The 24,063-nt window shown below is 37.1% G+C and overlaps 1 protein-coding gene and 1 long non-coding RNA gene across 26 annotated transcripts in view; both read right to left on the bottom strand.

Annotated features, from left to right (window-relative positions):
• ZNF148 (zinc finger protein 148) overlaps window positions 1-24,063 on the bottom strand; it is a 142,086-nt gene that overhangs the window by 12,222 nt on the left and 105,801 nt on the right. The gene's annotated exons all lie outside the window — the stretch shown is intronic.
• On the bottom strand, window positions 1,787-22,284 carry LOC144339378 (uncharacterized). Its single transcript, XR_013414355.1, has 2 exons — window positions 19,392-22,284; window positions 1,787-3,959 (listed from the first exon to the last, which is right to left on the bottom strand). It is a non-coding gene; the product is annotated as an uncharacterized LOC144339378 (long non-coding RNA).

Here is a 24,063-nt window from a genome sequence, read left to right as displayed (position 1 = left end):
AAAGGACACTATCAAAAAAATGAAAAGACAGGCCAGACACTGTGGCTCACGCCTGTAATCCCAACACTTTGGGAGGCAGAGGCGGGTGGACCACTTGAGATCAGGAGTTCAAGACTGGTCTGGCCAACATGGTGAAACCCGTCTCTACTAAAAATACAAAAATTAGCCATGCCTGGTGGCACGCTCCTGCAATCCCAGCTACTTGGGAGGCTGAGGCAGGAGAATCGCTTGAATCTGGGAAGCAGAGATTGCAGTGAGCCAAGATCACACCACTATACTCCAGCCTGGGTGACAGAAAAAGACTCTGTCTAAAGGGAAAAAAAAAAAAGCCCACACAAATGAAATGACATTTAGGAATTATGTCTGCTGTTGGGACTGAGGAAGAATTTGGCACTTCCTCAAAAAGTTTAACACAATTATCACATGACCCAGCAATTCCATTCCTAGGTACATATCTAAAAGAATTGAAAACATGGATTCCAACAGATGCTTGTATGCCAACACTGATCACAGAATTATTCAAAATAGACAAAAGGCAGAAGTAACCCATGTCCATCAACAGATGAATGGACAGAAATATGTGACACATACAAAGAATGAAGTATTATTCACCTAGAAAAATGAAATTATGATACATATTACAACATGAGTGAATCTTGAAAACATTATGCTAAATGTAAGATGCCAGATACAAAAGGGCAAACATGGAATGATTCTGCTTATATGAGGTATCTAGAACAGGAAAATTCAGAGTGATACAAAGTAGAATACTGATTATCAGGACTGAAGAAGAGGGGAAAAAAGAGTTATTGCTTGATGGGTACAGAGTTTCTATTTGGTTACACAACATTACACATGTACTTAATGTCACTGAATTGTACACTTAGGATAAACTTCATGGTATGGTTGTAAAAAAGTGTAGACATAATTCACAGAATGGAATAAAAAATATTTACAAATCATGTATCAGATAAGGAACATGTATCCAGAATATAAAGAGAACTCTTACAACTCAACAGGAAATAGACAACTAATTTAAAAATAGGCAATGTATCTGAATGGGCATTTCTCCAAAGAAGATAAACAAATGGCCAATCAGCACATGAAACGATGCTCACCATCATGATCATTAGGGAAATATAATAATTAAAAAGACAATAACAAAAGCATGGATGTAGAGAATTGAAACCCTCATACATGGCTGGTAGAACTGTAAAATGGTATTAAGTGCTTTGGAAAACAGTTTTGCAGACCATGAAAATGTTAAACATGACCCAGCAATTTCACCCCTAAGCACATACCCAAGAGAACTAAAAATGTAAGTTCACACAAAAACTCATGCACAAGTATTCATAGCAGCATTATTCACAAGGGCCAAAAGAGGAAACAGCCCAAATGTCCCTCAACCAATAAATGAATGAAAATGTGACATATCCAACTATAAAATTGGAATGGAATATTACTCAACTATAAAAAGAAATAAAGTACAAGCTACACACATGCCCCAAACAGGCAAATCCACAGTGACAGAAAGTGATTAATGGTGACCCAGGGCTGGAAGGGAGTGGAGAATGGGGAGTGACTACTAACAGGTATTGGTTTTCCTTTGGGGGGTGACGAAAACATTCTAAAAACCAGATAGTGGTGATAGTTGTACAACTCTGTGAACATACTAAAAACTATTAAATTATACATTTGAAATGGGTGGATTTTCTGATACTGTGAATTATATTTCAATAAAGTTATTTTAAAATATGCATGGTAATACAATTGATGCTATGTAAAGTGAGAAGTTATTTTTTTCACTCAAGGAGCTCAAGATTAATTAAAAATAAATTAACTGGAGAAAGCTGGGTGCAGCGCCTCACGTCCGTAATCTCAGAACTTTGGGAGGATGAGGCAGGTGGATCACTTGAAGCCAGGAGTTCAAGACCAGCCTGGCCAACATGGCGTAACACTCCCAACCCACTGTCTCTGAATGAATGCATACATACATACATAAACTGGAGAAAACCCATGTTTAAATTACTTGCTACATTCTAATAGATGAACCAATAATTAACAGTTTATTTAACTAAAAGCAACACTATGGCATTTCCTTTAACAAAAGATTCAAAGGTGTGGTGCCTCACACCATTGATCCCAGCACTTTTGAGAGGTTCAGGTGGGAGGATCACTTGAGTCTAGGAGTTCAGGACCAGCCTGGGTGACACAGTGGACCCTGTTTCTACAAAAAATTTTTACAAATTAGCAGGGTGTGGTGGCACATGCCTGTGGTCCCAGTTACTCAGAGGCGCAGGCAGCAGGATTACTTGAGCCTGGGAGGTTGAGGCTGCAGTGAGCTGTGATTGCGCTACTGTATTCCAGCCTGGGTGACAAGAGCAAGATCCTGCCTGCAAAAAAAACCAAAAACCAAAACCAAAACAAAACCAGAAACATTAACACCTTAAAAGTGATTTGTACAAATGTTCCTTTGTTGCTAAAAACAATCCTCCTCCCAACTAAATACAGCAATTATGATGGCTAACTCAGCCAAAACTGAATGCAACATAAATTCATCTTCTATGACCATTTATTATTTTTTGATTGGGTCTCATTTTTTATTCCTGTCTTTTGCTCTCCTTTAGTACCTATTTCCTCCCTTTTTTACTGTACCAGCTTTCTTCATATCCCTTTTCCTCCCTCCCATTCTTATACTTGTCCCCATTCCTTCCTTTTAAAACTAGCCATTCCAGAAATTTTTAAAATTTAAGTTTTGCCACTTAAGGATCCCTGTTTATGGATTAGGGAAGGTATTTACAGAGTTAAAAAAAAAAAAATCAAAACACTTTAAAAAAAGTATACAGGAAAATATCTTCCTCCTATCTTCGGCCCTGACAAAGGTAACTACATTTATTTGTTTGAGCCAGTTTCTTTACAGAGTTTCTTTCTTTTGTTTTTTTTTTAAAGACAGGGTCTCGCTATATTGCCTAGACTAGTCTTGAATTCAGGGGCTCAAGTGATATTCCCACTTTCTGAGTAGCTGGGATTATAGGCATGCACCTGGCCAGGTTTTTCGACACAACATAAGTAAAAATGAATACATAATCTTTTCTACTTTTCCCTCATTCTTTTACAAAGATAGCATATTTAACTCACTATTTTTTTTTCCTTCAGTCAACAATGTATCTTGGAGATCTTAGCAGCAAAAAGAGAATTAGCTCATTCTTTCTCACAGCTGATGTTATTTTTTTCACGATGGAAAGACATACTACAATTTATTTAACCAATCCTCTATTATTTCCCAACATTTGCTATTATGATTTTGTAATGGATAACTTTGTAAATATATTAATTCAGACATGCAGGTATATTTGTGGAATAAACACCTAGAAATAGAATTTCTGGACAAATAAAACATATATTTATGATTCTGAAATGTATTACCAAACTGGTCTTCACAGGAGATGCTATGAATCTGTACTCCCACACCAGCCATGGATGAGTTACTGTTTCCCTATAACCCACCATGTTGTCAAACTTTCTGATGACTACATATCTAATAGGTGAAAAAACTATCTCAGTAGGAGGTGGAGTCATCTTACATTTCATTTTCTGCAAACTGTCTGCTCATATCTTTCACCTACTTTTTTGTAGTTCCAGGTTTTTTGCTTGATGACTTAAAAGAGCTTTATTAAGAAGTTTTGTCTATAATGAGTTTCAGAATCTTTTTCCTGGCCTTTCCCCTGCCCTTGAATGGTAGGGGTAGAGTTGCTTGCTAGTAGAGGTTTTCATTTTTATGTAGTTGAATTTATCAATCTTTTCTTTTATGGATACTGGATTTCGAGTGTTATTTAGAAAAGACTTCTCCACTCTGATCTGCTCATATTTTCAGACACGTGTTTAAACTGTAAGTTTCATTTTTTACATTAAATCTCTCATATGGCTGGGTGCCATGGCTCATGCCTGTAATCCCAGCACTTTGGGAGGCCAAGGCAGGCGAATCACCTGAGGTCAGGAGTTTGAGACCAGCTTGGCCAACATGACAACATTTCCCGTCTCTACTAAAAATACAAAATTTAGCTAAGTGTGGTGGCATGTGCCTGTAATCCCAGCGATTTGGGAGGCTGAGGCAGGAGAATTGCTTGAACCTGGTGTCAGGGAGTGGGCAGAGGTTGCAGTGAGTCGAGATTGCGCCACTGCACTCCAATCTGGGCAAAGGGGTGAGACACTGTCTCAAACAAAACAAAACAAAACAAAAAATGAAAAACAAACTCTCATATATTTGGAGTTTACCTTGAGGCAGAATGTGAGGTATGGATAAAACTTTTGTTTTTTCAGATGGCTATCCAGTTTCCCCAACACCATTTATTGAAATGTTCAGCTTTTCTTGATCACATTTCTTACCATTCCTTTATCACAATCATACACTAATTAAGTTCCATGGGTCTATCCTTAGACCTGCTAATATGTTCCACTAGTGTGACTGTTCATAAGCCAGAACCAAAATGCTTTAATTCATAAGCCTTTATAACATCCTTTACTGTTGCTAAGGCTAATCTTCCTCATTGCTTTTTCTGCATTCTTCTCATTTGTCCTGCCTGGACCACTTCCATATAAATTTCAGAATTAGCTTATCTGGAATTAGAGGGAGGAGAGTTCTCTGAAGTGTTTATGTTAACTTATGAACAATTTGATATTCTTTATGACGTTTACTCTTTTCTCCTAGGAAGAAAAAAGATACGTCTTCCCATTTCACAAACCTTTGTATCCTCAGTAGTGCTCTGAATGATTTCCTCATATGGGATTTTCTACATCTTCTTAAATTCATTCCTGGGCTTATCTTTTCGTTGATATTGTGAAGAGTGTTTTCTTCTGTTGTATCTTCTATTCCCTGTGTGTGTGTGGCTATACAAAGGGTATGGTTTTCTGCTATTTTAATGAATTTACTTGTTTGCAGTAATTTTTCAGTTGAACCTCTTGGGTTTTCCAAGTTTATAATCATATTGCTTACAAAAAATATTTTTTAACTTATTTTTTCTCGTCTACTATTCTCAAATAATTAAAAAGTGGTAGTGACAATGGGCTCTATATGTTATTCCTGATGTATACTTTGGTATGCTTCTGATTTTTTAAGATTTTTTTTTTTTTTTTTTTTAAGAGACAGGGTCTCACTATGGCACCCAGGCTGGAGTGGAGTGACACAATCATAGCTCACCGCAGCCGTGAACTCCTGGGCTCAAGTGATCCTCCCCTACTTTAGCCTCCTAAGTAGCCAGGGCCACAGGCATGCATCACCTTGCCCAGCTAATTTTTAAAAAATTATTTTTTATAGAGACAGGGTCTTGTTATGGTGTCCAGACTGGTCTCGAACTCCTGGCCTCAAGTGATCCTCCCAACTCAGCCTCCCAAAGTATAGAGATTATAGACATGAACTACCACGTCTGGCCTGTTTCTTCATTCTTGAAATAAGAATAAAATGACTGATACCTATTTTTCCTAAGAAAAACAGAAACACTTAAATGAAAAATTCCCTTGTGGAGAAAAATCCCTTTATCATTTTTCCCCTTGAGGGCTAAAGCCTCTCTACTGGAAAAGGAAGATAAATCTATACAGCACTTGAGTGATTTCAAGACTGACACAGAAAGCTTACCTGAAAAGTATCAAGACGTTTTAAATGCTTTTTACATCCAGGAAAGCAATAACACGGTAAGGGAAAAACAATTTCCAGGTGTCCCACAAAATGGTAATTTTCTCCTACCCAAGGGCCCTGAAGTTTCTCTTCTAACAGTTATCCAGTGAGACTGTTTCCCCCACTGTGATGTTTCTCCCTGATAAGTTTGACACTGCACACAATCAGCTGTTTATGGATAAAAATTTTTACTATAATATATGGGTAACTGTTAGGGTAAACTACATATGTGAGAGAGTTATAAAGACATCTATGTATAATCTAGCTCACTATGGTTTGACATACTAATCTGATTTTTGGCAACTGCAAACCTTCCTTTCCCTCTTCAAACCATTCCATCTGGCTGCTGCAATGACCCACCCTATCAAAATGGTTCTTGTAAATCACATTCAGGTCACCAATACAACCAAGTCTCCTCAGAAATCTTTTTTTTTCTCTTTTTTTTTTCTGAGACAGAGTTTCGCTCTTGTCTCCCAGGCTGGAGGGCAATGGGGCCATCTCGGCTCACTGCAACCTCCACCTCCCTGGTTTAAGTGATTCTCCTGCCTCAGCCTCCCGAGTAGCTGGCATTACAGGCATGCACCACCATGCCCAGCTAATTTTTGTATTATTAGTAGAGATGGGGTTTCATCATGTTGGCCAGGCTGGTCTTGAACTCCTGACCTCAAGTGATTCACCCGTCTTGCCCTCCCAAAGTGCTGGGATTACAGGCGTGAGCCATCACACCCGGCCCAGAAATCTTACTAGTCCTCTCAACAGCATTCAACGCAAGTCCCTTTCTTTTTCTTGAAACTCACTTTTCCCTTGGCATCTATGACATCCATATTCCTTCAACCTCTCCAACTGCTCCTTCTCAGTGGTCTTTCCAGTTCACCCTCTTCCTTCCAAATGTGCAATGTTTTTAGTTCTTCAAAACAAGCTTTCTGCTTATCTCATTATATAATTTTTCTCTTTGGCATGAAGGGAAGCCCATCTATCCATAGCTTTAATTACTCTCAAATCTGAGCTCCAGAACCACATATCCAAACTGTTTATATAATATATCCACTTCTATAACACTTAAGGATCTCAAATACATCATATCTCAGAATAAACTTAGGGACTATGACATGATTTGGCTCTGTTCCCCACCCAAACTTCATCTCAAATTGTAATCCCCACAATCCCCATGTGTCGAAGAGGGACCAGGTGAGAGGTGACTGGATCATGGGGCATTTTCCCTCATGCCATTCTCCTGATAGTGAGTTCTCACAAGATCTGAGGCCTAAGGCAATTTTCCCTGCTCTTGCTCACTTTCTCTCACCTGCCACCATGTAAGACTTGCCTCTTCCCCTTCCACCATGATTGCAAGTTTCCTGAAGCCTCCCCAGCCACGTGGAACTGGTGAGCCAATTAAACCTCTTTTCTTTATAAATCATCAGTCTTGGGTATGTCCTTACAACAACGTGAGAATGGACTAATACAATCTTCAACTTACAGGTTACGCCACAAATGGCACTCTTCTCCCACCTAAACTGCACAAGCGAGAGGACTGTACAATTTTTCTCTTCTTTATCCTCTCTCCATATTTGGGCAATTGACAGGCCCTACTGATTCAGCCTACTAAATACCTATCAAATCTGTTCACTTCTCTCCACTTCCCACTGTCATCACCCAAAGGTCAAGACACCATCATCCTGTGGTCTAGCCTATTACATAATATCCTCCTAAGGAGTAGTCTCTCTGGGATCTATTATCTTCTTCTAATTCCACATTACAGTCAGACTCTATTTAAGTAAATCTGATCATGTTTAAAGCATATTGATGGCCTTCTGTTGTTCTAAGAATAAAAATTAAAATGGGGTCCTCTATTCATCTGGCCCCTACCTTTCTTGTGTCTGACCTTTCTTCACAATTCCCCACTCTGCTTTCTGAGCTCTAATCAAAGTGGCTTTCTTTCGATTCCTAAACTACCATGCTTTTTTCTTACCTCTATAATCATTTTCTGCTAATTTTTTTCTACAAAACTTACCCAAATCAATTCTTTGTTATGACAGCAAATGTAAAGCACTTAATACTCAAAAAATGGTAGCCACTGTTGTATTAATCAGAATGTATATGGAAATTATTTTAATAATAAAGGGTCTTCATAAAATCTGGGTGAAAAATACTTAAAATGAAACTATGACAAAGTTCACATGGCATAGTAATACATACTTGATAACAAAAGGAAACATCCATATTTAATAAATCATTACAAAGCATAGACAATAAAATTTACAAGCATCATAAATATTACCCTAACCAAAAAAGATCATGTACATTATGTGATGCAATATAAAATAGTACTTAAGAGTACAGGTTCTACAGCCAGATGAGCTGAGTTTTAATGCTGGTCTCAGCATTTCTTATTGTGAGAAATAAGCATGTATTTAAACTTCGAGGACTTTATATTCTCACCTGCAAAATGGAAATATTAATAGAATATACCTCAGACCCAAATGTTAAATGAGATAACTAATGCGAAGTAGTAATTTAAGAATGAAGCCTAGCACAGTAGTGTAACAGCTCAAAAAATGTTAACTATTAAGAACAGGAATGATGAGGTTGATAAAAAATGATTACTGCCATACTTACATATTGATTATAATTATAACCCAGTGTCTGGGCTATATATCCTAAATGAAAATATCCTTAAGCTGAACAATAAACTTGAGAAAAGGTGTAACAATGACAATTACTAAAATAAATCCATGGACTAATAACCACATACCCAATAATTTTCCTTAAAACTTTAGAAAATATCAGAATATCTTTGGTATATAGTCCTTCCAGAAGGTTAGAAAGATCATTTATCACGCTAAGTAGAACTCATATACTATGCAGGAAATTACATCATATAGGAAATCTGAGACTAAATTACAACCAATGAAGTAAGATATAAAACCTGAGAAGCTGCAACACTAACACAAAGACATGTCAATGTCAGTTAAATCAAACTGACAAAAAACTCAAAGGCATTAAGGTACCTAATGAAATAAGTAATTTTTCTGGGTATCAAACTTTTAAAATAACACCTTTCTAGTATAGAATGGTTTTCTTTCACTAGAATGCAGGGCCGTGAGAAACTTCAAATTCTGCATTTCAAACTTCAGAAAGATTGGCAATGTTTGCCCATTTTGTAAATAACAGATTACAATAAGAGATAATAAAAACTTTCCTTCCCCAAAAAGAAAGTTTAAAAAATTCTTCCTTTTTTCTGGGTTTTCTTCTGCAGAGCTATGAAATTACACATTTATATACACTGTAATATTTAAAGTAGTCTATTTCTCAAGTTCCTTAGGATGAAACAGCAAATGAGAGGCGGAAAACTTTTTTTTTTTTTTTGAGACGGACTCTCACTCTGTTAAACAGGCTAGAGTGCAGTGGTGCAACCTCAGCTCACCACAACCTCTGCCTCCTGGGTTCAAGTGATTCTCATGCCTCAGCCTCCTGAGTAGCTGGGATTACAGGCACCCACCACCAGGCCAGGCTAATTTTTTTGTATTTTCAGTAGAGACAGGGTTTCACCATGTTGCCTGGCTCCTGACCTCATGTGATCTGCCTGTCTCGCCCTCCCAAAGTGCTGGGATTACATGTGCGATCCACCATGACTGGCTGAGGGAAACCGTTTCGTGGCTTCCATAGCTTAGGTTTTAAACTTCCACTTTATGAAGGAGCCATCAATGAAAACTGATCAATTACCTCTAGTAAGAGCAACATCCTAAGGAAGCCCTGTTCACAAATTAAATATCTGAGAGTTGGTCTAGGAAGCATACATGAAAAATAAAAAACAAAACAAACAAACCATTGTCCTAATTCCAAAATAAGCTGAACACCACACATTTATGACACTTCCACATCTCACTTTTCTATCAGCCAGTTATATAGTCAGTACACAACTGGTACTAGCATAGCATCTAAGCATATTAACACTAAATAACTGATGTTCCAATGATGGCACCTAGGCAGTACAAGACCTAAATTAAAGCAATAGCAGTTACTGTAAACACCATCTAAATATGACACATGTAAAATCAGTAAAATGGCTGGACATGTAGGCACCAGTGAATTCCTACCAAACACAAATGAGTTAGAATCCCAAAACGTACAACAGATTTTAAAAAACAATGTTTACTAAAAAGTATCCTGACTTCTAACATTTTAAATTAGTCATGTCTATTTCTGACCTTGATATAAGCCCCCAGTTTCCAGCTACCTCTTGAAAACAAGTGCCCTATAATAAAAGCTCAACAGTGAAGGCTACATTAAGCCCATAATGGACTTACCAAGTCAGATGACTCTATGTTGAGTCCCCTTAAAAGAAGCCCCTTGTCATCAGCTTACTCTGCATATAAAACTGTAAAAATGCACATCAGCTTTCTTCCCTTTTAAAAAAATTAACTAGGGTATAAAAGATGAAGGACCATTCTCTCAGAAAGCATACTTTTTTCATGACTAAAATCATTTTCCTAATCAGGGTCCTGTGGCTTTTTGCCCACCCGTACAATGTCACTATTATTCTGCCACAATAAAATGATTTGCTTTTTTTATACTAGCTGTACCTTACACTTTAATTTCATATACACTGTATTTCAGAAACATGGTTTAGGTGCTCTAATTTGAGCACGGAGCAATAACACTACTTTTATGCAAAGAAATGAGAGTCAGACTCAGAATTAGTGACAAATTCAGCAGCTATCTCTTCTGGATTTGGCTGTCAATTAAATATCTAAAGAGAATAAACAAGCACTACAGACTCCAGGAACACGAAGTGTTCTGCTACAAGAGCTCTATTTCTTAAAGTATCATCTTTAAAATGCAAGTGTAATTTGCATTTCAATCTAGAATACCTGTCTTATTTCTGTCTTTAAAGCTTAAAATCTCTATTCTTGTACACCATACACAAAAAAACAACTCAAGAAGGATTAAAGACTTAAATGTAAGACCTGAAACCATAAAAATCCTTGAAGAAAGCATGAGGGAAAGCTCCTTGACATGGTCTTGGTAATGATTTTGTAGATATGACAACAAAACCATAAGCAAATAAAGCAAAAATAAATGATCAGGACGTCAAACTGAAAAGTTTCAGCACGCTCAACAAAATGAAAAGATAACCTACAGAATGGGAAAAAACCTTTGCAAGTCATATATCCATCAAGAAAAGAAGCTAATATCCAAAATGCATAAGAAACTCATACAACTTAATAGCACAAACCCACAAATAGCCTAATTTTAAAATAGGCAAAGGACCTGAATATACATTTTTCCAAAGACATGCATTTTTCCAACATGCATATAAAAATGTACTCAACATCACAAATAATCAGGGAAATGCAAGTCAAAAGCTTGAGATGTCACGTCATACCTGTTAGGATGGCTATTATCAAAAAGTCAAATGGTAACAAATGTTGGTGAAGATGTGAAGAAAAGAAACCACTGCACACTGTTGCCGAGATTGTAAACTGATGGAGCCATTATGGAAAACAGTATGGAGGTCTCTTAAAAAAAAAACTAAAAATAGAACTACCATATGATCCAGTAATTTCATTTCTGGGTATATATCCAAAGGAACTGAAATCATTACCTTAAAGAGATATCTGAATGTTCACTGTAGCTTGTTTTTTTTTTTTTTTTTGAGACAGAGTTTCACTCGTCCCCCAGGCTGGAGTGCAATGGCACGATCTCAGCTCACTGCAACCTCTGCCTCCCAGGTTCAAGAGATTCTCCTGCCTCAGCCTCCCTAGTAGCTGGAATTACAGGTGTCTGCCACCATGCCCAGCTCATTTTTTGTATTTTTAGTAGAGACGGGGTTTCACTATGTTGGTCAGGCTGGTCTCAAACTCCTGACCTCAGGTGATCCACCTGCCTCAGCCTCCCAAAGTGCTAGGATTACAGGCATGAGTCACCGAGCCCAGCCACTGTAGCATTATTCACAATAGGCAACATACAGAAACAACCCAAGTGTCTGTCAGTGGATAAATGGATAAAGAAAATGTGGGGGGGGGGGTGTGTGTACATAATGAATTATTCAGCTTAAAAAAGGAAAGCCTGTCATTTGTGACAATATGGATGAACATGGAGGATATTATGTTAGTTGAAATAAGCCAGACACAGAGAGATAAACACCCATGATGTCATTTATACATGGAATCTAAAGAGACAGAACTCAAAAAACAGAGAGTAGAACAGTAGTCACCAGGAGCTGGGGTAAGGGGGAATGGGTGGATTTTGGTCAAAGGTTACAAACTTTCAGTTGTAAGATGAGTTAGTTCTGGAGATATATAGCATGGGACCTACAGTTAATAATTTGTACACATGGAACTGCTGAGAGTAAATCTTAAGTGTTCTCACCACACACACACAAGATTGTTATGTGAAGTGACGGTTATGTTAGTTTGACTGTGACAATCACTTCACAATGTATACATATATCAAAACATCATGTTGTATACCTTAAATATATACAATTTCCATTTGTCAATTACACCTTGATGAGGCTAGGGAGAGGAATAAATTATCCTCACCAGGTGATGAAAGTTTTGCCCCTGTCATGATGCTAATACCCCAAGCCTGGGAATGAACTCTGGCTGGCTGCCTTTCATCTCCAGAAAAGCTGCTTCAGTGCCTTATCCATCTGAGATACTTTATCTCAGAGCATCCCCGAGTGTGGACCTCTGATTACATGTACATACTTCTTTAAAATAATCTGTAACTTACCTATAAGAAACTAATGCTCAATATTTTCTATAGTTAAAAAAATGCAGACCAATAATATGCCAAATGGCACCCCAGTCATTAATTCGTTTAGCAAGTATTAAGTTGTTACCAGTGTCTGGTCTTCTTCCAGGTAGATGACAGCAGTTGGAATGAGTTGAACCTAAGTTTTCTGGTTTTATTGTTTGTTTATTTCTGTTTTTTGCACTATTTGACTATTTGGTTAGTTCTGAAAGCATCATCACAATCAAGACAATACATTTATCTTAAACCACAATATTTCCTTTTATTCTCTGTATTTCCTTTCTCCTGCTCCTCTCTGTCATCCCCCTCCAGGAACAAATTGTCTGCTTTCTATTCCTTTTATTTTCTATATTTCCTTTCTCCTGCTCCTCTCTGTCATCCCCCTCCAGGAACAAACTGTCTGCTTTCTATTCCTACAGTTTATGTTAATTATCATTACGGATCTTTTCAAACATACGCAAAAGTAGAGAATTCATAAAGATCCCTCACTCATCTATCACCCAGCTTCAATAATCGCTCATGTGATTCTCCCACCGTAGCCTCCCAGGTAGCTGGCTCTACAGGTGTGCACCACTGCGCCTGGCTGTAACTACATTTTAATTGTTACAAGCAAAGCATGAATCTGAAAATTAGTAAGAATAAATACAAATTAATCATATGTTAAAGATATCTTCCAAATGTAATTTATTACCCATATGATGTAAGTTAAATCTTTTAGTGTTTCTGTTTGGTAGCGAACTTTTATTTTAAATATTTTATTTTACTTATACAGTCTAACCCATTTTTTAAGAAACAGATGTTATATGAGAATATTTACATTACCCACTGAATATTTTAAAATTCATAATGTTCTTTAAAATATATAATAAAACTTAGGCTCCAAACTCAGCAGAGAAAAATTAAATCTAACTGATATGCCAAATTTTTGGTTTTGAATTTCTGACTATTTCAAAAAAATATGTTAATGTAAACTCATTACCTTTTTGCTTTTTATTTTGTATTACAGTTAGAAATATGAAGTTAATAGTACATCGCACAGAAAAATAAAATTAAACATGATGTTATATCTTGGGAAATACTAAGAGGCCTTTTGAGAAAAAAAAACACTTCATCAATTTGAAAAACAACCTATGGGAAAAAAATTGCAAATCACATATCTAATAAATGAAAAACTCTCAAAAATCAACAATAAGGAAAGAAACAATCCAATTTTTTAAATGCGTAAAATAGCTGAACAGACACATTATTCCTCTACCCCCCAATATACAAATAAGCACATGAAAAAATGTTCAACATGTTAGGTCCTTATAGTAAAACCACGAGATACTAGCACACACTTATTAGAATGACTAAAATGAAATATAGCAGTGCCAAGTGCTGTCAAGGACACAGATCAACCGGAAATCTCATAAGATACTGTGGAGATGTAAAATGGTATAGTTGCTTTGGAAAATGCTATGGTGATTTTTCACAACATTAAACATACAGGCATACCTTGGAGATATTGCAGGTTCAGTTCCAAACAACCATAATAAAGCTAACATCACAATAAAGCAAGTCACACAAATTTGTTTCTCAGTGCATGCAAAACATGTAAAAGTTATGTTTACATTATACTATAGCCTATTAAGTGTAAAATAGCATTACGTCCAAATAAAACAAACATACATATCACAATTTAAAAATACTTTATTGCACTGGGTGTGGTGGCTCATACCTGTAACCTCAGCACTTTGGAGGCTGAGGAGGGCAGATCACTTGAGGTCAGGAGTTCGAGATCAGCCTGGCCGACACGGTGAAACCCCATCTCTACTAAAAGTACGAAAATTAGCTGGGCATGGTGGCGGGCACCTGTAATCCCAGCTATGTGGGAGGCTGAGGCAGGAGAATCGCTTGAACCTGAGAGGTGGAGGCTACAGTAGCACTTTTAATTTCCTTTAAGAACTTTTTCCTTTGCACTCACAACTTGGCTTCCTGGCACAAGAGGCCTCGCTTTTCAGCCTCTCTTGGCTTTCAACATGTCTTCCTCACTAAGCTTAATCATTTCTAGCTTTTGACTTCAAGCGAGAAGTGTGTGAATCTTCCTTTCACTTGCATACTTAGAGGCCACTATAGGGTTAACTGGCTTAATTTCAATATTGTAGTATCTCTGGAAATGGGGTCACAGTAGAGGCAGAGAAATGAGGGAACAGCCAGTTGGTGGAGCAGCTGAAACACACACAACATTTATCCATTAAGTTCGCTGTCTTACATGGGCACAGTTTGTGGTGCCCCAAAACAATCACAATAGTAACATCAAAGATCACCCATCACAGATCACCACAACAGATAAAATAATACTGAAAAGGTTTGAACTATTGAAAGAATTATCAAAATGTGACACAGAGACAGAAAGTGAACGCATGCTGCTGGAAACATGGTGCTGATAAGACGCTCAACACAGGGTTGCCATAAACCTTCAATTAAAAAAAAAAAAACTATAATTTGCAAACTGCAGTAAAGTGAAGTGCAATAAAATGAGGTATGCCTGTCCATTTATCATATGACCCAGCAATATCACTCCAAGGTATTTTCCCAGTGGAATACTACTCAGCAATGAAAAGCAATGAATTATTGGTGCATCAACACAGATGACTTTCAAATGCACTATACTAAGTGAAGTCAGATTCAAAAGGCTACATACCATATAATTCAATTTATATGATGTTCTGGAAGAGGCCAAACTACAGAGACAAAAATCTTACCAGTGTTTGTCACAGGATGTTGGTAGGAGAGGGGCTCACTTCAAAAAGTACAAGGGACTCCCGGGGAGTGACAGAACTAGTCTGTATCTTGATTGTGGTAGTAGTTATGAAACTGTCAACACTCACAAAACTATACACTAAAAATGGTAAAGCTTATTGTACGTAAATTGTATGTTAAAAGAAGTCTGAGATCAACAACACATATTTCCCTTCATGGAAAAGGAAGATTTAAACTACCTATGTATATCTAAACATATCTAAACAAAACACTGGAAAAAATCCTCAGCTTTTTTGCAAAATAAAATAAATTAACATTTGCCCATCTTTCTCTAAAAGATAAAAACTTCCTGATTTATTGATAAGCAGATGCACTAAAAACTTACTGAACTTCTCGTCTGATGACTTCAATTTGCTCAGTGATCGATACAGGGTTAGGGAAGTGTCGGAGGTTTATGGAAAGGAGAATGTATGAAACATCTGTTTAGGAGAAAGACAAGTTTTTAAAAGGGCCACACAGTAAATACTTTAGGCTTTCATGGGGCCATACGATCTCTGTCACAACTACTCAACTTTGCTGTGTAGCCACAGATAATACATTAAGGAACTGGTATGGCTCCGTTCCAATAAAATTTGAATCACGACAATAGACAGGTGGAGCTGGCCCATTGTTTGAACTAAAGATCCAATCTGGATGAGCAGGAGAATGAAAGGACTAAGGAAATCATTTCCAGAAGTCATTATGGGTCCACTTAAAATCTAAAGTGACCCTAATTCACTGTGGCTTTCTGTTGGAGTAAAACAGTCAAGTGAATAAAAAGATCATTAAATTTACTTACGGCTGTAATTTAGCCAACTTAAGTACTACGTATGAGAGGGCAAGGGTATGAATGTAAGCAAGGGAGTGAATATGATAAATGATGACAATTTAAATTAAATAAGGAAAATGAAGATACAAGGAAAAAGAGGGATAGTGAAAAGGAGGTAGAATCACTGGACTGTGAGTCCTCCTGAAGACGAAGGATTGTTGAAACCTAAGCACTAAATGACATGAGGAGGAATGATAGGAGAGTGTGTCTGGGAAATAAGAAACTAAAGTCACAGGAAGACTAAAGCTTGGTGAGCAATGGTCTAAAGTATGACTATGACAGAGGAAGAATAAATGACAGCGTCACCAACAAAACAGAGATCTAAGAACTGAGAGGGTGGGGCATTCAAAATAACCTGACGGGGTTGACAAGCTATTTTTCTCTTTTTCTTTTTTAACACAAAGGGCCACACATTAAATAATATTAAGCTTTGTAGACCAAAAGATAAATATCAAGGATACTGTATACAAACTCATGTAATAAGAGAGAAAACAATTTCCACAACAATTTTATTAATGAAGTGCAAACTCTAATAACAATGCATAACTTTTCACCATACAGGTCTACTAATGAAAACACTGGAATTCTCTTTTATAGGGCTTCAAAATTAGCATTCCCTATCATTAAAGTCCATTGTAAATGTATGTTAATGCTGATCTGCAATGAGATTTTATGCATTTCATCTTTGAAACCATCTTGTCACAAAGACATACTGATAACAATCCATGAAAACGTTATTTTAGCAAGCATTATTTACCACTTAGAAGGCATTTACAAAAAATTTTATTAGATCCCTGATATTTGCCTTTTATCATGTATTACACTGGAGATTAATTACTCCCAATTAAAGAGTAGGTAGAGTTGCAGAATTAAGTGGATTCTGAAATATGAAAATTCTCTTTGCACTTGCATCAAGGTCCAAAATCTGATGAAATTGTAGTTTGAGCTTGGAAAATATATCCACTGCCTATTTGTGTGAGAATGGAGATTTTGCTTCTTGTTCTAACTTATATCACAGGAAGTACATAAAGCAGCATTTTGTGATTCAATATCAGGTGCTGTCAAGATAACTTTATCATGGGAGAAATTTTACATATAGACACTGGTTTCCCTTGTAATAACAGACTGAATTTATTAAGAAACATTTTCAAGTCTTCAGCAAAAGCTAATTTCCAAAGCTATTCTTCAGTGATTGAGACTGGTGCTATTAATTCAGAAAAAGTTTAATTTTGGCTTTACATTCAAAAGCTCCCAATAAGACTTTACCACTTCTAAGATATTAAACTGCTATACAGTAGAGTAAGTCAGAACACTCAGCTTCCATAGCTGACAGAAATTCACAGAACATTGATAACAGTTAAGTCCACCAGAGCAAATGAAGTTCACTATTCACACTATTGGTTCAATGACACATAATGTAATCAAATGTTTCTCACAAAGTACTGGTCACAAATACTACCATGAAAGGCCATAAACTTTAAATGCTTTGTATTATTTCTCAAGCTTCGTAAATTAGTCCAACTAAACTATTCTGTTCCACATGTATTTTTTTTCCCCATCATTCGCTGTAACACAACTTAGCAGATCCACTTCAGTTTATATTAAAATAATGTTTTGTCAAGTTCTTTAAAATATTCATTTTTTTGAAAACACCTTGACATTTAAGTTGCATACCATTCCATTTATCCATTTAAAGTGTGTAATTCCATTTTGAAACTATTCTTGCCTATGGTTCTTGCACAGAGACGAATTCTTCAGTCACTTCAAACCTTGTATTGACTTCTTGAATAAATAACAGTGTAATATTGTAGTATAAGAAGAAATATATATTTAGGCTGGGCACGGTGGCTCTGCCTGTAATCCCAGGACTTTGGGAGGCCAAGGCGGGTGGGTCACCTGAGGTGAGGAGTTCAAGACCAGCCTGGCCAACATGGCGGAACCCTGTCTCTACTACAAATACAAAAATTAGTCAGGCGTGGTAGCATGCACCTGTAATCCCAGCTACTCAGGAGGCTGGGGCAGGAGAATCACATGAACCTGGGAGGCTGAGGTTGCAGTGAGTCGAGATTGTGCCACTGCACTCCAGCCTGGGAAATAAGAGAAAGACTCCGTCTCAAAAAAAGAAAAAGAAATATACATTCAATTTTTGTCCCCAGGTCCAGACAAAGAGCTCCTAAAACTCTAGTAATTTCCTGAATGATTGGGGTGATAAAAGCATCTTTTGTTCTAGTATTTGGTCTTTGTCCCTGATTCCTGACAGAGCTCCTAAAATCCTTTCAATTTCCTGAGTGATAGGAGCATCTTTTGTTCCTGACACAGAACTCCTAAAACCCTAGGAATTTCCTGGGTGATAGGAGCCTCTTTTATTCTAATGAGGAGACTCTTTCTGGGACCCTAGATAGCTTCAGGATAGGGGCTGGTCACCAGAAAGACAAGGCCTTGAGTAGAAGCCTAGAAATTTCAGCCCCATTCTCCTCAACCTCCAGGAACGGAAAAAGGGCTAGAAACTGAGTTAATGATCAATCCATCATGCCTACATTACTAACCTCCATAAAAGTCCCTAAGTAATGAGGTATTGAGAGCTTCTGGGTTGGTGAACACATTCAAGTGCCAGGATGGTGGCACACCCTAAATCCACAAGACAGAAGCTCCGGTACCTGGGACCCTTCCAGACCTTGTCCTGTGGACCCTCTTCATCTGGCTGTTCATCTGTATCCTTTATAATAAAATGGTAAATGTAAGTAAAGTGCTTTCCTGGGTTCTGTAAACTGTTATAGCAAATTATTCAAACTCCCTCCCCCTGTGATTTATAGCCAGTTGGTCAGAAGTACAAGAGGCCTAAACTTGTGATTGGCATCTGAACTGGGGGCAGCCTTGTGGGACTGAGCCCTTAACTTGTAGGATCTGATGCTAACTCCAAGTAGTTAGTGTCAGCATTTAATTAAACTGTATAATAGGACACCGGCTGGTGTCCAGAGTTGGAGAAGTGTTTGTTGGTATGAGGAAAAACCCACACATTTGGTGTCAGAAGTGGGTAGAAACAGATCATAGTAATTGGTACCATCTGTCAACTCATCAATAGCCAAGGAAAGCCACTTGAAATCATCTGCTTTGTTTTTTAATTGACTATTGATGTTGATACCATGTAAGATTTCATTTGAGAATCAGAGTTCCATCAAAAAAAGTTTAAAAGCCATTCTCCTATATTAGTTTCACTCCAATTTCTTCTGTTTATACTACTATTAAATTTCACCTGTAATTATTCTTCCTCTGAAATGTCTTTCATGTCCATTTCATTCCATTTTCAGTCTTAAGGTCTTTTTCAGACCCTTATCACTTAATAAAATATACTTTGCTAGAGTATGATAGTAGTATTCCTAAGAAATCTCATTATAAAACAATCATTTCAATGAGGCAGGGGAAAGAGAGACTGAGATTAGTTTCAGAAGTTAGTTTCCTTCAGGGGAAAAAAATTTAATAGCTAATTAATTAGATCTACAATGCAAACACTGATGAGCAAATATATCCAGACTGTTATAGAGTAAGTAGCTTTAACTCTCAGTTCAAAAGAGTAATGATTTCATGTAAACTTCAAGTTTACACACAATATTCCAAGAACAGCTTTCAAATACAAAATATCACGTAAAATACAAGGGGGGAAATGAACAAAAATACTTCTATTCTGCTAAGACAGTCTGTTACTACTACTTATTTTTTTGCTGCAATATTTTACTTTTTAATGTCAGAAAAGGCCTAGATAATGTTAGACATTGAGCAAATTCTCCTATTAAATAATCTAGCAGAAGTCTGGATGATTAAAGCATAGCATCAAGTATTGCTTTTAGTAGCCAGCTTCCACCCATCCTGTAACAATCAAGAGCTTCTTCAGCCTTGCCTGGTATCTTATCTTCTTAACAACAGCACTTCAAAAGTTTCCCAGCCTGTCTCTAGTATTTCTGTTGAAGGTTTCTGCATAAGCCAAACCCCTTTGGATCTGTCACAGAATTCTAACATTTTAAAATAATACCTTTCAGGTTCCTATAGGTCCACTGTCTATTTCTCCTAAACATCATTTAAGAAAACAAAATGTCTGAAGAACAGGTAGAGCACAAGATTTTTCTATTGGGATAAAGTTGGACTTTCTCAGGACTCTAGAGTCACAGTGGATCAAACTCCATGTCCTCCCCCTCTATCCATTGATAAAGAACTCAAAGGTTGGTGAAGTGGGCAAGACCATATATGACTGATTTTTAAGGTGAAGAGAGATGAAGTGGGAAAGAATATATATGATTTTTAAGGTAGAGTTCCTCCATTATATAAGTACAATAGGCCCATATAGAATACTGTGGGTCTTCAAACAGCAACAAATAGGTTGTTCTTTTTGTGTTTGCAGTCATTTTGTTTTTTTCATGAATGCATTTGTCTCTTTAATTTTAACTAATCACACAAATGTAAAACAAGAAAGAGTAGGGGTCATTATTCTTGTATCAGATAAAACAGACTTTAAACCAACAGTAAAAAAAGACAAAGAAGGTCATTTTATAATGACAAAGGATTCAATTCAATAAAAAGACTTAGCTATCCTAAATATATACGCACCCAAAACTGGAGCACCTAGATTCATAAAGCAAATATGTCTAAACCTAGGAAAAGATGTATACAGCCATACAATAGTGGGAGACTTCAACATCCCACTGACAGCATTAAATGAGGCAGAAAACTAACACAGAAATTCTGGACAAGTGTCTAATTTCTCACTTGACCAACTGGACCTAATAGACCTCTACAGAATACTCTACCCAACAACCACAGAAAATACATTTTTCTCATTTGCACACAGAACATACTCTAAGATCAACCTCATGCTGGGCCATAAATCAAGTCTCAATAAATTCAAAAAAATGGAAGTCCTACCAAGCACATTCTCAGACCACAGTGGAATAAAAATAGGTATCAATACCAAGAAGAACCCTCAAAACCACATAATTACTAGAAACTAAACAACTTGCTCCTGAATGACTTTTGGATAAACAATCAAATTAAGGCAGAAATCAAAATATTCTTTGAAACAAATGAAAACAAGAGACACAACCTACCAAAATCTATAGAATGCAGCAAAAGCAGTATTAAGAGGAAAGTTTATAGCATTAAACTCCCATATCAAGAGGACAGAAAGATTTCAAATTAACAATGTAACATCACACCTAAAGGAATTAGAAAAACAAGAACAAACTAATCCCAAGGCTAAAGGAATAAAACAGAGTAGAACTAAATGAAACTGAGACCCCAAAACCATACAAAGAATCAACAAAACAAAAAGTTGGTTTTTTGAAAGGATAAACAAGACTAACAGACCACTAGCTAGATTAACAAAGGAAAAAATTCAAGTAAGCACAATCAGAAACAACAAAAGTGACATTACAACTAATCCCACAGAAATACAAAAGCTCCAAGGAGATTATTACGAACACCCCTATACACAAAAACTAGAAAATCTAGAGAATACAGTTAAATTCTTATAAACACACAACCTCCCAAGATTGAATCAGGAAAAAATTCAAATCTTGAATAGATCAATAAGGAGTTTCAAAATTAAATCACTAATAAAAAACACACCAACCAGGGGGCGGGGGGAAAGCCCTGGACCAGATGGATTCACAGCTGAATTCTACCAAATGTACAAAAGACAGCTGGTACCAGTCCTACTGAAACTATTCCAAAAAATCAAGGAGAAGGGATTCCTCCCTAACTCATTCTACGAAACCAGTATCATCCTGATACCAAAATCTGGCAAAGACACAATGAGAAAAAAAAAAACACTAAAGGCCAGCATCCCTGATGGAAATAGATGCAAAAATCCAGAACAAAATACTAGTAAACTGAATCCAGGAGTACAACAAAAAGTTAATTCAGTTTGATCAAGTATGCTTTATTCCCGGGATGCAAAGCTGGCTCACCATATGCAAATCAATGAATGTGATTCCCCAAATAAACAGAATTAAAAACAAAAATCACATAATCATATGATCAGCTCAATAGACACAGAAACAGCTTTTGATAAAATCCAACATCCCTTCATTATAAAAATCCTTAAAAAACTAAGCATCAAAGGAACATACCTCACAATAATAACAGGTATCTATGACAAACCACAAGCAACATTATGCTGAACAAGCAAAAGCTGGACACATTCCCCCTAAGAACTGGAATAAGACAAGGACGCCCATTCTCATCACTCCTCTTCAACACAGTACTGGAAGTCCTAGCCAGAGCAATCAGGCAAGAGAAAGAAATAAAAGGCATCCAAACAGGAAAAGAGAAAGTCAAATCGTCTCTCTTTGCTGACCATATGATTCAGTATCTAGAAAACCCTAAAGACTCTGCCAAAAGGCTCCTAGACGTGATAAACAATTTCAATAAAGTTTCAGAATACAAAATCAACAGCATTTCTATACACCAACAACATTCAGCTGAGACAAATCATGAACATAATCCCATTTACACTAGACGCACACAAACACATACACACACACACACCCCCATACCCTAGAAATACATCTAACCAAGGTGAAAGATCTCTATAAGAAGAACTACAAAATACTGCTGAAGGAAATCATAGATGACATAAACAAATGAAAACAATGTTCCATGTTAATGAACTAGAAGGAATCAATGCCATTAGAATGTCCATACTTCCCAAAGCAATCTACAGATTCACCACCATCCCTATCAAACTACCAATGTCATTTTTCACAGAAATAGAAAAAAACTATTCTAAAATTTATATAGAATCAAAAAACAAAAAACAAACAAACAAACAAAACGACAGCCCCAACAGCCAAAGCAATCCTAACCAAAAAGAATAAAACCAGGACTTCAAACTATACTACAGGCTACAGTAACCAAAACAGCATGGTACTGGTACAAAATTAGATACACAAACCAATGGAACAGAACAGAGAATCCAGAAAACAAAGCTGCACCTACAACCAATTGATATTCAAGAAAGTTGGCAAAAAATAATCAGTGGGGAAAAGACTCCTAATAAATGGAGCAGCGGAAACTAGCTAACCATATCGGGAAGAATGAAACTGGACTCCTACCTATCACCATATGCAAAAATTAATGCAAGACAAATTAAAGACTTAAATGTAAGACATAAAACGATAAAAATCCTGGAAGAAAACCTAGGAAATACCCTTCCAGACATAAGCCTTGGCAAAGAATTTATGACTAAGTCCAGCAATTGCAAAAACAACGAAAACAGGCAGGGCACAGTGGCTCACACCTGCAATCCTAGCACTTTGGGAGGCCAAAGTAAGAGGACTGCTTGAGGCCAGGAGTTCAAGACCAGCCTAGGCAACATGGCAAGACCTGGTATCTACAAAAAAGCTGCAACAAAAACAAAAACTGACAAGTGACACCTAAAGAAACTAGCATTTCTGCATAGCAAAAGAATCAGCAGAGTAAACAGACAACCTACAGAATGGGAGAAAACATTCTCAAACTACGCATTCAACAAGAAACTAATATCTAGAACCTGTAAGGCAGTTAAATCAACAAGCAAAAAACAATTAACCCCATTAAAAACTGGTCAAAGGACATGAGAACAGACACTTCTCAAAATAAGACATACAAGCAGTCAATATATGAAAAAGGCCAGGCACAGTGGCTCATTCCTGTAATCTCAGTACTTTGGGAGGCTAAGGTAGGTGGATCACTTGAGCCCAGCAATTTGAGACCAGCCTGGGCAACATGTTGAAGCCTGGTCTCTACAAAAAGCAAAAATTAGCTGGGAGTGGTGGTGTGCACCTGCAGTCCCAGCTACTCGGAAGCCTGAGGTGGGAGGATCACTTGAGCCTAGGAGGTCAAGGCCGCAGTGAGCCCAGATCATGCCATTGCACACCAGCCTAAGTGACACAGCAACACCATCTTAAACAAACAAACAAAAAAAGAACACCATAATGACATACTATCTCACACCCCTAAGAAGGGCTATTACTAAAATGTCAAAAAATAACAT

The sequence above is a fragment of the Macaca mulatta genome, chromosome 2 (genome assembly GCF_049350105.2).
Source record: "Macaca mulatta isolate MMU2019108-1 chromosome 2, T2T-MMU8v2.0, whole genome shotgun sequence".
NCBI lineage: Eukaryota > Metazoa > Chordata > Mammalia > Primates > Cercopithecidae > Macaca > Macaca mulatta.
Note: the sequence above shows the minus strand (reverse complement) of the source record. Positions and strands in the feature narration are given on the sequence as shown.